This window comes from Lactuca sativa, chromosome 7 (assembly GCF_002870075.4).
Source record: "Lactuca sativa cultivar Salinas chromosome 7, Lsat_Salinas_v11, whole genome shotgun sequence".
Taxonomy (NCBI): domain Eukaryota; kingdom Viridiplantae; phylum Streptophyta; class Magnoliopsida; order Asterales; family Asteraceae; genus Lactuca; species Lactuca sativa.
Window position 1 is genome coordinate 48,459,468 of NC_056629.2, and position 15,916 is coordinate 48,475,383.

Sequence of the window (15,916 nt, forward strand, 5' to 3'; positions counted from 1 at the left end):
TGTAGAAATTCAATTAAGTTTGATAATAATATTAAAAAGCTTTCCATTTTAATTTTTATGGGATTATTTTTATTGTTTAAAGAACTTTTGTTCTTTTTGAAATGGCAGGTTTTATTAGAAACAAAGCTTTAGCTATATATATATATATATATATATATATATATATATATATATATATATATATATATATATATATATATATATATATATATATATATATATATATATATATAGGGCTGAGTCATTTTGTTTCTTACATCTATTGTGTGCCCGTAAAGCATAATTCTAGACCAATGGATGAATAAAATCAATGGTCATGATCTGAGGATCTATAATATTACAATAGGGTAATATGTACTATATAATCACACAAATTTCAGCAGAATGAGGTTTTGGTCAGTTAACCTACATTAAAAAATGAACTTTCCGGATTTTAAAGGATATTCAATTTTCTTTTTTTAATCTGAAATTTTTAAATTAATTCAAATTTAATTCTATTATAATTTCTAATACTAACCGATTCTATTCTGTCAGAATGACAGAGAGTCAAACTTAAACTAGTAAATATATTTTTTATTTTATTCTTGCAGAATATGGTTCATTCAATTTTATTCTTGTAGAATATGGTTCATTCAATATATTTTTTACAATTAACCGATCTAAGCACAAAGGTAGGAACTTTATACCTTTTGAAGCTTCCCCAGTGTAACATCCTGTTTCGGGTCGTCAGTGGTTAGGGTTCGTGGGCTGTAACCCGGACATGAGGAAGTCTCGGGGTTGCGACGAGTTACTAAAAGCGTAAGGCATCTCGCCACCTTTTCGTGGGTATGAGGTTCTTTGGAAACGGATTCATAATGAGGAAGCATTGGAAGTTTGTTGGCAGGATAAGTCCCTTAATTTGAGAAAGGTGTCAACTGAGTATGTTGGGCGTACGTGTGTGTACGCTTAGCGTACTCATGTGCGTAGTTTTTAAGCGGAGCCACCTAGTACGCTGGGAGTACCAGTGGGTATGCTGGGCGTACTAGGCACAGAGTGAAAACCCTAATTTTGGGTGTGTCCCTATATAAAGAATGAGATGGCCTCATTCCTGGCCACGACCCTTAGATTTCAAACCCTCCTAAACCCTAACCTTCATTCATGGAGTTTGTGGATGCATTTGAGAGCCTTTGAGTGTTTTAAGTGTTCTTGTGAGATTTTTGGAGTGGAGAAGGAGCATGGAAGAGAATAAAGTTGGAGTCCAGGCTTTGGATCTGAGCTTTTCTGTGGATGGAGAATCATTTGAAGGTATAAAGCTCAAAGCTTTCCCATCCTTTTGATTTGTGCATATTGTGGTCCATTTTAGGGTTTTGGTCCCAAACCTTGAAGCTTTATGAGTTATTGCACACCAAAGCCTAATGTTTGTCCTCTAAAGTGTTTCTAGTGGAGAGGATCCATAAAAATGAGGTCTTGGATGTTGGAATCAAACCATGCATAAGTTATGAGCTTTTTTGAGATAAGAGAGTGAGTGATTTGGGTGTTGTGACCTCCTCAGCCATGCAAAGGCCTAAAATCATTGACTTTATGGAGTAAGAGCCATTAGGGAGTCCAGATCTGGGATTTGAGTTGATGTCTTAACTGATTAAGACCAAATGAGTGGAAAGAGTAATTTTGGGAAGTACGCTGAGCGTAATTCCTGTATGCCCCACATACTGCCCCAGTGTCCCTTATGGCCAATCTGGATTTGTGAGTACGCTGAGAGTACCAAGAGAGGTATGCCCCACATAACCTCACTGTGGACTTGTGGGCTACGTCTCATTTTGGGCCTTGAGTGTTGGGCCTAGAGTTTGGGCTTGTTGAAATAGAGTTTCGGACCAAAGGATTATGTAGAGGCATTTTGGGCCCTTGAGTTGGGCTTGCCTTTTAGACTTGAGAGTTGGGCCTCAGGAGGGCCCATTTATGAATGGGCCTTGGTGGGCCCAATGGGTCCTAGGTTGTTGATGTTCTGGTTAGTGGACCTCCTGTAGACCTAATGAGTGAGCGTCATGACTTAGTTCCTAATTGGGTTAATCGTAGATTTGGATCGAAGTTAGAGGCTAGTGCATGGCAACAGCGTTTTAGGGGTTGTTCATCTTTCGAGGCGAGTCTTTTCACTATACTAACCATGAGTGGTATCCTTGTGTGACTGAGAAGTCTTATGTGCCTATTTGTGCATTGTCATATTTTGCATTATGTCTCTATGATTTATGTTGGGTATTGTTATTATGAGCTTATTGAGTTAGGACCGGAGGGTCCACCTGAGTTCCGGGACCGGAGGGTCCCACTGAGACACATTGACCGGAGGGTCTTATCTGAGTATATCCATGAGAGGCTACTGAGATGTGTGTGGTATTTTGGGAAGCTCACTAAGCTTCGTGCTTACCGTGTTATGTGTTATGTGTCTCAGGTTTTCTCAGGATCGCGGGAAGGCACCGGCTCGATTGTACACACTAGAGAAAGAGTTATATTTTGAGGATCCTGGATTATTAAACAAATAATTATGGAGATGTGTTTTGTAAAATAAATAAATGAGATTTTATGAAATGCGTTATGAGATTTATAAGAATTTAAAATGAAAATTTTGTTTGGAAATTTACGGTATTACAATGTAGCACCTGGTTCTTGGTACGTACTCCTTGTGATTAATATTTTAATTTTATGCATTTTTGCCTAGGACTTGGCGATTTGAAGGACCAACTCGCCGAGTAGGAGCAGGATAAGGCGCGGGGTTTGAACTTTGTACTCGGCGAGTCGGTCCCTGGACTCGACGAGTAGACCCTGTTTGGACAAAAACCCTAATTTGGGCGTTTGCACCCTATTTAAACGCTCTAACTTGGCCTCCTTAGTCCCTAACACTTCTAGAGAACTGTAGAAAGAAACCCTAGCCCCCATATTGTCCTTGAGAGTGATTTTGGCTTTGTGGAGAAGGTTTGGAGCTTAGAGGAAGGAAGAGGAGGTTGAAGTGTGCAAGGAGGGGAGGTAGATCCGGAATCTACACTGTAAGAAGCTTCCATTCAGGTAGAAAAGTTTTTACCTTGATCATTAGTTCATTAGATCCCCTTTTTGTCCCAAATTAGTGGTTTCAAGCCCTAAAACCTCAAATTCCATGTATTTATGCTTTGAGTTCTGAAGGGACTTCAGATTGGGATCTTATGGACATCCTAGAAGTATAAAGTCTCTGTGGTTGGGATTATTGAGGTCCCTATTGAGTGTATTCCCCCATTAAAGAGCTTGGATTTGCCTTCTTGAACTCATAGGGCCATGCATGCGCATAAAGTTTGCAACTTTACGTGATAAGCATGCTCTAGGAGCATAGATCTATGGGTTAGAAGCATTGCATGTCTCAGTTTTGGTCTGTATGGGAAGTGGGTCGAAGGGACTCGGTGAGTTCTATGAAGATGGTCTTAGACTCGGAGAGTTGGATGAACAACTCAGCGAGTCCTATGAAGATTGCCTGGAGCTCGCCGAGTCGTTCTTCAAACTCGGCGAGTCATATGAACTTTCACTAAGTAAGAGGGGTTTAAGTGTTGAAGGTCCAACCCTTCGTATCTGCACGCGGAATTAGCAGTGTAACGTAGCCCCAAAACCCCAAATCCTCTTGCGGGATGTTCCGGTGAGGATTGGAAGCGAGTAGGGGATCTGCTCGTGGAACTCGGCGAGTTGCTCTCGGATAGGGGTGCAAATGACTCGATCCGAGCCCGAGCCTGGTCAGGCTCGGCTCGGGCTCGTTTAAGTTATACGAGGCTCGACCTCGAGCTCGACTCAATTCGAGTTTCTTGTATTGAGCTCGGCTCGAGCTCGTAAATAATTATACAAGCTCGACTCGGGCTCGGGCTCGACTTGTTTTTTTTCTGACGTGTCTAAATAAGCTTAAGCTCGGCTTGAGCTCGTTAAGAAGCTCGTTTACTAATACCCTAAATCCTTAATTCCCAAATATGTTTTTATTTTAATATATAAAAACAATAATAAATTATATTATATAAAGGCTCGTTTAGGCTCGCAAGCCTAATCGAGCTTAGTGACATGGGCTCGAGCTCGTTTAATAAACGAGCTTAATATTAAGCTTGAGCTCGGCTCGGGCTCGGTTAAAATCGATTTCGAGTCGAGCTTTTAACGATCTGATCCCGAGTAGCTCACGAGTAGTTTGACTCGTTTGCACCCCTACTCTCGGACTTGGCAAGTCGGATCACGAGTCGGTTCCATAGTCCCGAGTAGTGAGTCAGTGGTGACTCAGTGAGTGGAAAGAGAGACTTGGCGAGTAGGACCAGGTTAGTAGGAGAAGGACTCGGCGAGTCCAGTCAATTGAGAGTTGACATTGACCAAGGAGTTGACCTTGGACCAGGGATGAGCCAGTCAATTGACCTAAGGATATTTATGAGTGGCTAATCTATGTGTATGGGTTTGTAGCCGGAGGATTACCGGTGCAGCAGCCAGACGTCTAGCAGTCGGACTTTCGGTAGCTACTCTTCGAGGTAAGTTTCCTTCCAGTAGTAACGGGTCTAAGGCACCAAGGCAGGCCCGATTAGACGATATGCTAGTTTCGGAGTGTGGGCAGAGCCCGTATCTCATGGTCGAGTTTGATTATGATATATGCCAGTATGATAGATTTGTCTATACTCGTTGTCTGTGTGATACTTGTATATGGGTTAGCAGCTGAGTGTGGGCGAGGACCGTATCTCTCTGATAGCGGAGTGTGGGCGAGGCCCGTATCTCTCTGATAGCGGAGTGTGGGCGAGGCCCGTATCTCTCTGATAGCGGAGTGTAGGCGAGGCCTGTATCTCCCAGCTAGCAGAGTGTGGGCGAGGCCCGTATCTCCTAGCTGTTCATTGTATGTTTGTAGGGTATGAGGTATTATGGGGGAAGTCACTAAGCTTCGTGCTTACAGTTTTCAGTTTTGGTTTCAGGTACCTCTTCTTCGAAGGGGAAGGAGCCGGCGCGGTAGCGGCCCATCACACACATGCCTCGTATTCCGCACTATGAGATCTTCCTGGGGATTTGTACTCTGACATTATTATGTTGATGAAAATGTTTTCCAGACATGTGATATCTTTTATGAAATGTTATGTTCGGTGACGCTTTTACTTCTAAATGCTTTACTAAGTATATGTTTTAAAAATGAAATTTTTGGCTCGTATTTTTGGGATGTTACAAGTTGGTATCAGAGCCCTGGGTTAAGGGATTCGGACACACTTTCAGGGGTGTCTGGACTCAAATCGAGGGATTAAAATATTTTAAAACAGAAAATATTTTCTAAAAAGCTAAGTAAAGAGTTTTAAGAAGAAGTGTGTGATGTGCGTGACCGGCCGAGCTCAAGTAAGTATTCCCCAAAGTACCCATACCAGCTTATGTTATGTTTATCATTTTCAGTAGAACAGCATGCAAGAATAGGACTAAGGATCTAGGAGTGATGCCTTATGTGCCTGCTTTATATGTTTCAATTTATGAAAATTGCATGCTAGAATTGAGTAGACAGCAGTAGGATAGCCTAATAGGATTATGCCTGATAGTATGAGTTTAGCATGGTATGCTAGTTCAGATTTTATCTATGAGGACAGATCTGCTTGAGAATGTTCCCTTTTTGTCTAAATGGTGCTTTCTTTGTGCTTCGTGGGACTCTGAGTGATGGGAGTTAGACATTAGGTGAATACGTCACGTCACATGTGGTCAGGGTTGAATAATCTTAGAGTGCTGGATTTGGCCCTATTGCGCAGTTCTTGTCTGAGTCTAACCGTTGAAGGGCCGAGTCTGTCACTCGAAGGATTATTTAAGCCTCACCACATGTGATGGTATTTAGGTAATGACTAATTAACATTACAAGGAGGCCTTCAGCAGTTGAGGACTGGGTAGAGTGGAGTTAGAGATTTTCTTGGGGCAAGCCTTGGATGAGTATAACAGTGATTAGCAGTAGTGAAAGGGACCTGGTGGAGTCAAGGCAGTCCTTGGAGAAGGTACGGATAGATGTGGAAGGTAGTATGGGCCCGTACTACTGAAAGCAGAGGATTCGTACCCGAACTAAGAAAGGTTGAGACAAGACCAGGGAACTTGAAGTAAATGTGACCCCTTTAGAGGTATCAGTATCACTAATGGTTGTCTGTGTGTATTGCAGAATGGTGGTACTACGCCAGAGGCCAGCTGGTGGCAGTTCTGGAGAGGGATCGGGTTCGGGATCAGGTTCCGAGCCAGTAGATGAGAGGCTACGCGAGTTCATCGCGTCAGAGATCACCAGAGGCATCCTTGAGTCGACCCCCATCATTTTCGGGTCGATCAAGGAAGGGATAGTTGAGCTGATGGAGGACCGCCTCAGGGCGTTCAGGAGTGACATGGCATCTGGCCAGTCAGGATCTCGCACACTGTCCTTTAAAGACTTCAGGGGCAGTGGTGCGCCGGATTTCCATGGGGCGAAGGACCTCATTGCTGCCAGACGATGGATTGAGGACATTGAGTCCGCACAGCTGACCAGCTTCTGTCCCGAGGGTTCGAAGATGAGATATGCAGTGGGATGTTTACGAGACCGAGCTAGGGATTGGTGGGAGTCCATTGGTGACTCGTTGGGAGCCTCGGCTGTCGAGGCAATGACCTGGTCGGACTTCGTGACCAGGTTCAAGGCAGAGTTTGTGCCGGCTATCGAGCTTCAGCAGCTGGCCAGAGAGTTCTTAGACATGAGACAGACGACGGAGACTGTGGCGGAAATCACCGCCAAGTTCCGGGAGAGAGCATTGTTGGTGCCCCAATATGCGGGAGATGAGAATATGAGGAGGACCCGCTATCATGATATGCTGCGGGCCGACATCCGGGAGCATGTTAGCTTTTCAGCTTGCCCTACCCTAGAGTCCATGATTGTTAGGCCGAGGGAAAGGGAGATTGATTTGGAGCACATTCGAAAGAGAAAGGCAGAGACGGGGCAGGTGGTTGGGGCTTCGGGTAAGAAGCCCAAGGGATCAGATGGTAGGCCGAAAGGCCAAGAGGGGTCGGCCCGCTGCGGAAAATACGGCAGGTCGCATGAGGGAGCATGTAGTTTGGGATCATCAGGCTGCTACAAGTGCGGCAAGGCGGGGCACTTTAGCAGGGATTGTACTGCCCCTGTCTCGGTTGTTCAGACATCTGAGTTGCTGTGTTTTCACTGCAACCAGAGGGGCCACAAGAGGGCCAATTGCCACCAGTTGACGGCAGCATCAGCGCCAGTGAAGGCGCCAGCTCCAGCGACTTTGAGGATCACAAATGGTCAGCAGGGCAACGCAGAGGCTCCAGTGGTGAGGAGTCGGGCGTTTCAGCTGACGACAGAGGAGGCACGCGCCGCACCCGATGTGGTGATGGGTATGATTCTTTCCCTCTATCTTATTTTTATGATGTTATGATATTGATATGTACTCTGTGTATATGCGTTAGGATCGTTCCATGTGAACGGTATTCCTGTTCAGGTGTTGTTTGACTCGGGTGCCACCCGATCATTTGTTTCCCTTGCGCTTAGCAAGAGGTTTACTGAGTCTTCGGGCATGTTGGATTGCCCTTTAGAGGTGGAGATTGCCGATGATCGATCGGTGCAAGCGTCGGCAGTATTCAGGGATTGTGTCCTAAGGTTATTTGAGGAGCGCTATTTGGTGGATTTGGTTCCCATCCCTTTGCGGGGGAACAAGGTAATTATAGGCATGGATTGGTTGAGACCTAATAAGGCGGTGATAGATTGCGCGCAGCAGTTAGTGCGGATCAGGACCCCAAATGGGGGAGAGTTGGTGATCCACGGCGAGAGGCCACAGCGTGGACCCATGGTATGTTCAGCAGCAAGGGCTAGGCGTTACCTTCTACAGGGTTGTGCGGGATATGTCGCGTATGTTATGGATACCCGGGAGGCGGGTAAGGCGACGGTGAGCGAGGTTCCAGTGGTGCGAGACTACGCTGATGTGTTCCCAGAGAAGCTTCTTGGAATACCTCCGGAGCGTCAGGTAGAGTTCAGGATCGACCTACTTCCTGGTGTGGCTCCGATAGCCAAGGCACCCTATCGGTTGGCTCCTCCCGAGATGCAAGAGTTGTCTACGCAGCTGCAGGAGTTGCTAGACAAGGGATTTATTCGACCGAGCAGTTCACCCTGGGGAGCCCTGATCCTTTTTATGAAGAAAAAAGACGGGTCGCATCAGATGTGTATTGATTACCGGGAACTGAATAAGGTAACAGTGAAGAACCGTTACCCACTCCCGATGATTGATGACCTCTTTGATCAGTTGCAGGGAGCATCTTGGTTCTCCAAGATCGATTTGCGTTTAGGGTATCATCAAATGAGGGTCCGAGAGGAGGATGTACAGAAGACCGAGTTTCGGACGCGTTACGGCCATTATGAGTTCGTGGTGACGCCGTTTGGGCTCACCAATGCTCCTGCCGCGTTCATGGACCTCATGAACCGCGTATGTAGACCAATGCTGGATCGGTCTGTGATAGTTTTCATTGATGACATCTTGGTTTATTCCAAGACACAGGAGGTGATGGGTTTTGGTCATAAGACATCCTATGTGCTCATACAAACCCTAAAGCTTGGATCTAGGTTTCTCTATTGTACATACTTTGAATCCAAGACTTTGAACCCTAATTCTAGCATATGGAAATCAGAATACACATGTAATTAGGTTTAAGAACATACCTTGATTGTTATATAGCAATAACAATCCAATTCCTCCTTGAATTGACCTTGGAAAGCTGAGAGTCACAAGTGTCACTCCTCTAATGGCTTACAAACACCATAAGCAAGTGGAGAAGGTATAAAGAGAGAGGAGGGAGGCTAGAATTCGTCCTTAGATCCTCTTGGGAAGAAGTACACGAATTCTAAGGCCTTAGGGGTCTTTATATAGGGTTGGGATTAGGTTTTCAGTCCTTATCCTTATCTAGTTGCTTGTCCACCAAGCAACCATAAGATAACTCTTAGAAACCCTTATCCTAGTTGAATTCTAAGTGATTATCACCTCAAATTCGTTCACCATATATATAAGATAATCCTTACCTTATTTTGTAACTATCAGATAATTACAATTCAGCCCCTCTAGTTTAATTAATTACACTTGATCACAAAATTAATTCTTAATTAATTATTGACCAATATTAATTAAACAAATATGATTTCTCCTTTAATATATTATTCTTATAACATAATAATAAATCATAATAACCTCTCTCTCTTTATTTATTTCTCCAATCAAGTTGCTTTGGTGAAGGCAACCCAAAAGGACCATGCACCATCGGGTCAAGTACATACCAAAATAGTTATGGACTTAGACACTAATCCAACAGTCTCCCACTTGGATAAGTCTAATAACTATTCTGCGTATGACTTCAGATCCTGATCTGCAATCGTAGCTTTCCAAAGCCGCTGTCAACTCTGATCATATCAGATACGCGTGTCCTTAGATAAGGGATCATATATTCCTCCATTCTAGATATCATATGAGATATGATTTCAAATCATTCTCTTTGTACTATATCTCGATTTCCGATTTATGACGACTGACTAATTGAACAAATCAAATTAGCCCTAACCCGGCCGAGCATTTACGTTTGTCATCACTAAACCATCGAGGGGCCCAAAGATATCACTTTTATCCTACTTTGGATAAAAGGAATGGATAAACTTTGATACAATGCTCGCTTGCACTCACCCACCGAATTACACACAACAATATGTTTTATAACACCAAGTTACTGGTGCGTTTACATATTATCAATGTGCAACCGATTTGCAAGATACAACTCACACATCTCGGTTTCAAGAATATAAGATGTTATCGTCTCACTAATCACTCGTGATACAATTCATGAAGTGATCCAAGTGAGCGTGGGTTTAATCCAATGCTCAAATCATATCCGTAAGCACTCATGAACGTTGCAGCAAACATTTGCTTATGTCTAATACTTTTCTAGACAATCCACACACCAATTCACGACAGTCTTCATTCATATCTACTTCCAACATATGAACGACTGTGGACCGCTTGAATAATTCGATTATTCTTAATAAACTCAATTATTCTGGAAGTCAAAACATGCAAAGTGAAACACAAGAATAATACTAATCCCATATGGCCTCAAACCTTTGGGTATAAATAAAACACCTTTTATTTATCACCATATCGATTACTCATTATTTGTCGTTTCGGGTAATCAACTTCTTACTTGAATTACAACACTTGTCCCATGCTCCTAGCATGCACACAATGTTTACCTATGGTTCTTACTTTGTGAAATAGATCAAATTGAACACATTTCCAATCTTTCTCATTTCACAACTCCAAATCCTTTTTCCATAACTTAAAGAATATCAAATTCTTGCTACTTATAGAATGTGCTAGATTCTAACATTCTATGCAACTATCCTTTCGTAATGTCACTATACCAAAGTCACAAAGACTATTGCCAATGATATTACAAAGTCCTCTATCGGAGATTGTTACAATACAATTCCATAGACGTGATGTCTCTCACTCAAAGTACATTCTTTGAACATCCTTTTGCATAGAAGTTTCTAATCTAGTCATAGATTTCTCAATATTCAATTCCCAATATGGACACACTTCCATATGTTCCATATGACAACACATTCTTAATAGAATCTTATCTATTCGTAATGATGTCGATATGGTCCATCCAATACGGAAACATTTCCATAATTTCCAATACTATACTTCCAACTACTCACAAGCAACCAATCCTCGTCGAACTTTGGATTGTCCTTTGATAGTTGTTTAATTATTTTAATCAAAACCGATTCTAGTCCTTTTTCCCTCTAAATGCGCTAGACATTTGGAAAAAATTTAGAATGGTCAAACATTAAAGCATTTGCAATCGATCCTATATCCGAAGCGTATGGGACACGACGCATAATGTTTTATTTGCTATGTTCTCAAAATTCGAATTGTGAAGAGGAATGTCGTAATCATAATCGAAATTTTAAGAACAAACTATGTACCTTTGACTAAGTTTATTAACATTTCTTAACCTAATCCTTTAGATTTGAAATGAAGCATAATATTCTCTCCCTTAATTATAGCAAAACAACCTTTCAACTCTTACAACTTTGCAAAGTATGACTCTTGTTTTCTATAATTAATATTGCCAACTTTGCAATACGTGCCTTAATAATCATACAATCATAACATTTATGCTCCCACTATCATGATGATTATTATAAAACATAACACTTATGCTCCCACTAGCTTCGACATGTATTCATAAACATCTTAACTTTCAAAAATCAATACTTATTGAATTTTTTAAGTTCATGTTTCTAATACTTAGTGCTTTGATAATCTTTTATCAAGGCTTTTTGAACTTATACACCTTTGCCTTCGATAGTTCATATGTGTGTCTAAACACTTAAGACTAATTGCCAAACCTCACAATTCAAATTATGGAAAGGGATACCGTAACCATAATCGAATTCGAGAATGCAATTTTACAATCACTATCTTCTTAAAATCTTTCTTAGTGAAAGCATTTCCTCACAATCATTTTCATGAAGGAAGAAATCTTATGACACTTAGATTTGAGCGGTGTATGTGTTCTTATCCATGTGAATTTGTTAAAAAACCAAAGTTTACTACAAAATTCAAACTCATATGGACCGAACTTTCTTAATCTTGATTTCTTGCCTTATGGTAGCACAGCTGCCCACCATGTCTTCCAAGTAGTTAAGCAGCTCACCCTTTCCTATCAATGTACCTTTCATTGATTAAGGTGCTTTGCCTTTTATGCGTTCAAAATGAGAACTCATAGAACTCTCATGCATAATTAACTCGATTGGATTGGCATAGAAACAAAGTAATGTCATCACGATAGGTTGTAAGCCTCAACTCGTGTGCTAGTGATGATCGATAAGGTTTATTTGATTTGTTTTTGAAACTTTTCAAGACTATAAAAACTCCTACTGACTCCTTTACATATACGATTCTCTTGTCAAAACATTTCTTGACAAACAAATATTCAAGAGTTAGTGTAGCTTTTAATCAAAACACTTCATAAATTGGTACTAGTTGGTCTTTGTCTTATCCAAGACATCACAACTTACCACATTTAATGAATGTTGTAAACCTTTAATACTTTTTCACTCGATGTCACAATCTTAACTTTAAGACTTGTTATTGGAACGAAGTATGATTGACTTTTTGATTTAACCATTTCTTCAATTCTTGATTCCTCTTCTTAAACATACAATTGTACTAAGACTCACTTAGAGGATCAATTGAGATATGGTTCTTAATCATTAAGACCTATCATAAAGCATAAAAGGTACTCTCCCTTCTTCTTAGAATGGAGAAACTTTTATCTTTCTGCCTACTTGATTCTTCTTATTCGTTCTGCTATTGATTTAAACATTTTCAATCAATTCAGAATTACACTTAATCTTATAAGCATAATCATATTTACTAAACCTTTAATAAATTATGACGAATATCTTGTTACTCTTATGGTGGACTTTAATCAACACACAACTTTGTGTACTCGATCTCCTAGTCCTTCACTTGACTCTTTGTCAATGAATTAGTCTAATTTCCAAATATGAAATTTCTCATTCATCTTGCAACCAAGATGCATGATTCCAAGTTTCTGTCCAATTGAAACTTGGGCGATGAGAAACTCTCCCTATTTGGTAAATTCTCGACTTTCCATAAATAACATAATAAGAACCAAATTCATTATTGCTAATAATAGAAACATTTTAACATCAATTTTTCATACACGCCATTGTAAGGATAAATAAATAAAATTTAAAGTCAAAATTTATTTTATTGCGGAAAAATTTGTCCTTACAATGCAACTCATTGAAAAACTTATGCTAATACATATTTCTTAGCAATCTAATTCTAACTCTAAGTAGTAGCTCAAGAATCTAATCTTCGAGAAACGCGATCGAAATCCATTCCTTCACGGTTAGATTCTGCTCACTTCTTCCTTAAGCTTCCTTTCTTTTCTTCGATCCTACAAAACATCAATTGTAATCTCATCACATTATGCATTAAGAATCTAGAATAGAAGCCTAAAGGAGTTAGTCAATGCATTTTACCTAAATTAGAGTCATACGTTTCGACTCTCCCATCTCTTAGATCTTTTAGGTAAATAGGGCAGCTTCGTATCCAATGCCCCTTCTTTTGGCAATAAAAGCAAATTGACTCTTTTGGAACATGACATGGAACTATTTCAGACATTGCCTTTCTCTTATGATCAAACTTTTCGATCATAACATGTCTTTCGTTGCCATTGTCTATATCCATAGAGGTCTCGAAGGCAGATTCACCAATCAACTTTGCTTTTCTATTGCGCCAAATCATTTCTGATTCAGCAACAATAAGCATATAGGTGAGATCTATAAGGGTCACGTCGTAGTTCATCATATAGTACTCTCTTACCAACTCACTATATGAGTTGGGAAGTGACTGAAGAACCCAATCAACAGCCATCTCTTCACAGACAACGGATCCTATCAATGTGTGACTTCCCCTAGGACGTGTGTACACACCGACTTTCCTTCTTTATGTTTACTTGCCAAAAGGGCTTGAGTGATCTTGAACTTTTCAAGCCTTCGAACTTGTGGATTTAGGGAGAATAATTGGAGGATGATGAGGAAGTGAAGCATGATTTCTTGTTCCTCGATCGAATCGTGGAATATCATCTTCATATGGAATGCTTGTTCCACGGGATTTGAGAAGACCATAGTTGTCGAACTTTGACATCTACAAAACAGGAGAAAAACGAGTTCAAGTTAGTTGATAGATTGAGTCCTTAGTAAATCACCCAAATGAGATACTAAGGCTAGGAGCCAACACAATATTCTACAACTCGGGAGAGGGATGCCATAACCCTAATTGCAGAACATTTGAAGGTAAGTGAATGACGATTCACTAATTTTCACCACGAAAAACGAAAAAGAAATTTAAGTTTTAAACCTATGAAAACTCCTAGATCCTTTTAGATTCATTGAACTTTCAATGGCATGTTTAAATCTCGATATGCCCCTCTTGTTTGTGACTGGGATGCCGAGGATCACAAAGCGTGTGTGAATAACCATGCAAACTTACATGGTGCCCTCACATGTTACAATCACCTATTCGATGTGCCGGTAAACCACACATGCTCCACCGAACTATGACAAACATTGAGTCACCCTTTGCTACCTTTGCTTAGAACCAATTAGTGTGCCGGTAAACCACACATGCTCCACTAACGTCTTCGCAAGGGCACAAAGTGTAATTTCATGGAATTGCATCAATTCACTTTTGCCTAAGTAACTTAGATTGGGAATTTTATGAGAATATTTAGTTACTTTAATAATTCATTATACTTATAATGGAAGGTTTCGTCCTATCCTACCCGTTCGGCTAACGACCCTTCACTAGTCAAGAGTGCGGTGGGTAAGAGTGGATACCCATTCAATCGCCATTTTATAGGCAATTTCCTTAAACATCCCTTATAGACTAGCTTCGTGAATGAGGCCTACTAAAGGTAAGACTGACTTTTACTCATACATATATATAATGTTAGACTTTTAATGTTATATATATAGTATAGGGTGTATTTTAACACTTTTAAAATACTATGTCGTTAAATTTAATAGTTATACATTTAATTCAATTAATTTTAAACCAAAACTTTTATGGATTTATTAAACCTCTTTTAATTATACACCTTAATTAATTAATAAAACCATAAGGGTGTGATTTGAAATTTTTCAAAACTATACTAAGTTTTTAGAATTTAACATTCCTAATCAACTTTTAAATTCCAAAACTTGAGGGCAAGTTTTGAAACATTTCAAACCATAAGGGTTTAGAATTTAAATATGCATCAAAATTAAACTATTTAATCAAAATTTAAATTCCAAAACTTGAGGGCAAGTTTTGAAACCTTTTTCAAAACATAGGGTTTCAACTATTTAAATTTCAAAACAACAAAACTTTTGGGGTTCAAATTTAAACTATAAAACCTAAAGGGTCAAATATGAAACTTTTCACAACAACAAGGATCAAATAAAAAATTATTCAAATTAACATTTAATCACATAATTATCCATATTTGATGATTTCTTGCAAAATAATTTATCAATTTACTTAAAATAATTAATCAATTATCTTATAAGGAAACAATTATCTTATTAATTGATAAATATCTTCAATTAGATTAAAAATATAGTCAAATATATCATATAATCGGATTAATATTAATCTAACATGATTAGGTAATTATCCCAATGCAAAAACAGCAAGAAATCCCAAGATAAGCACTGTCTGACGCACCGACTCGCCGAGTCACCCTCTGGAACTCGCCGAGTAGGGCTGACTCGCCGAGTCCAAGAGTGACTCGCCGAGTCAGGTCGAACAGTGAGGCCAAAACTCGATTTTCAGTTACATCAAGCATCAATACAATAGAAACCAATCATGGCTCTGATACCACTGATGGGTTTTGGTCATAAGACATCCTATGTGCTCATACAAACCCTAAAGCTTGGATCTAGGTTTCTCTATTGTACATACTTTGAATCCAAGACTTTGAACCCTAATTCTAGCATATGGAAATCAGAATACACATTTAATTAGGTTTAAGAACATACATTGATTGTTATATAGCAATAACAATCCAATTCCTCCTTGAATTGACCTTGGAAAGCTGAGAGTACAAGTGTCACTCCTCTAATGGCTTACAAACACCATAAGCAAGTGGAGAAGGTATAAAGAGAGAGGAGGGAGGCTAGAATTCGTCCTTAGATCCTCTTGGGAAGAAATACACGAATTCTAAGGCCTTAGGGGTCTTTATATAGGGTTGGGATTAGGTTTTCAGTCCTTATCCTTATCTAGTTGCTTGTCCACCAAGCAACCATAAGATAACTCTTAGAAACCCTTATCCTAGTCGAATTCTAAGTGATTATCACCTC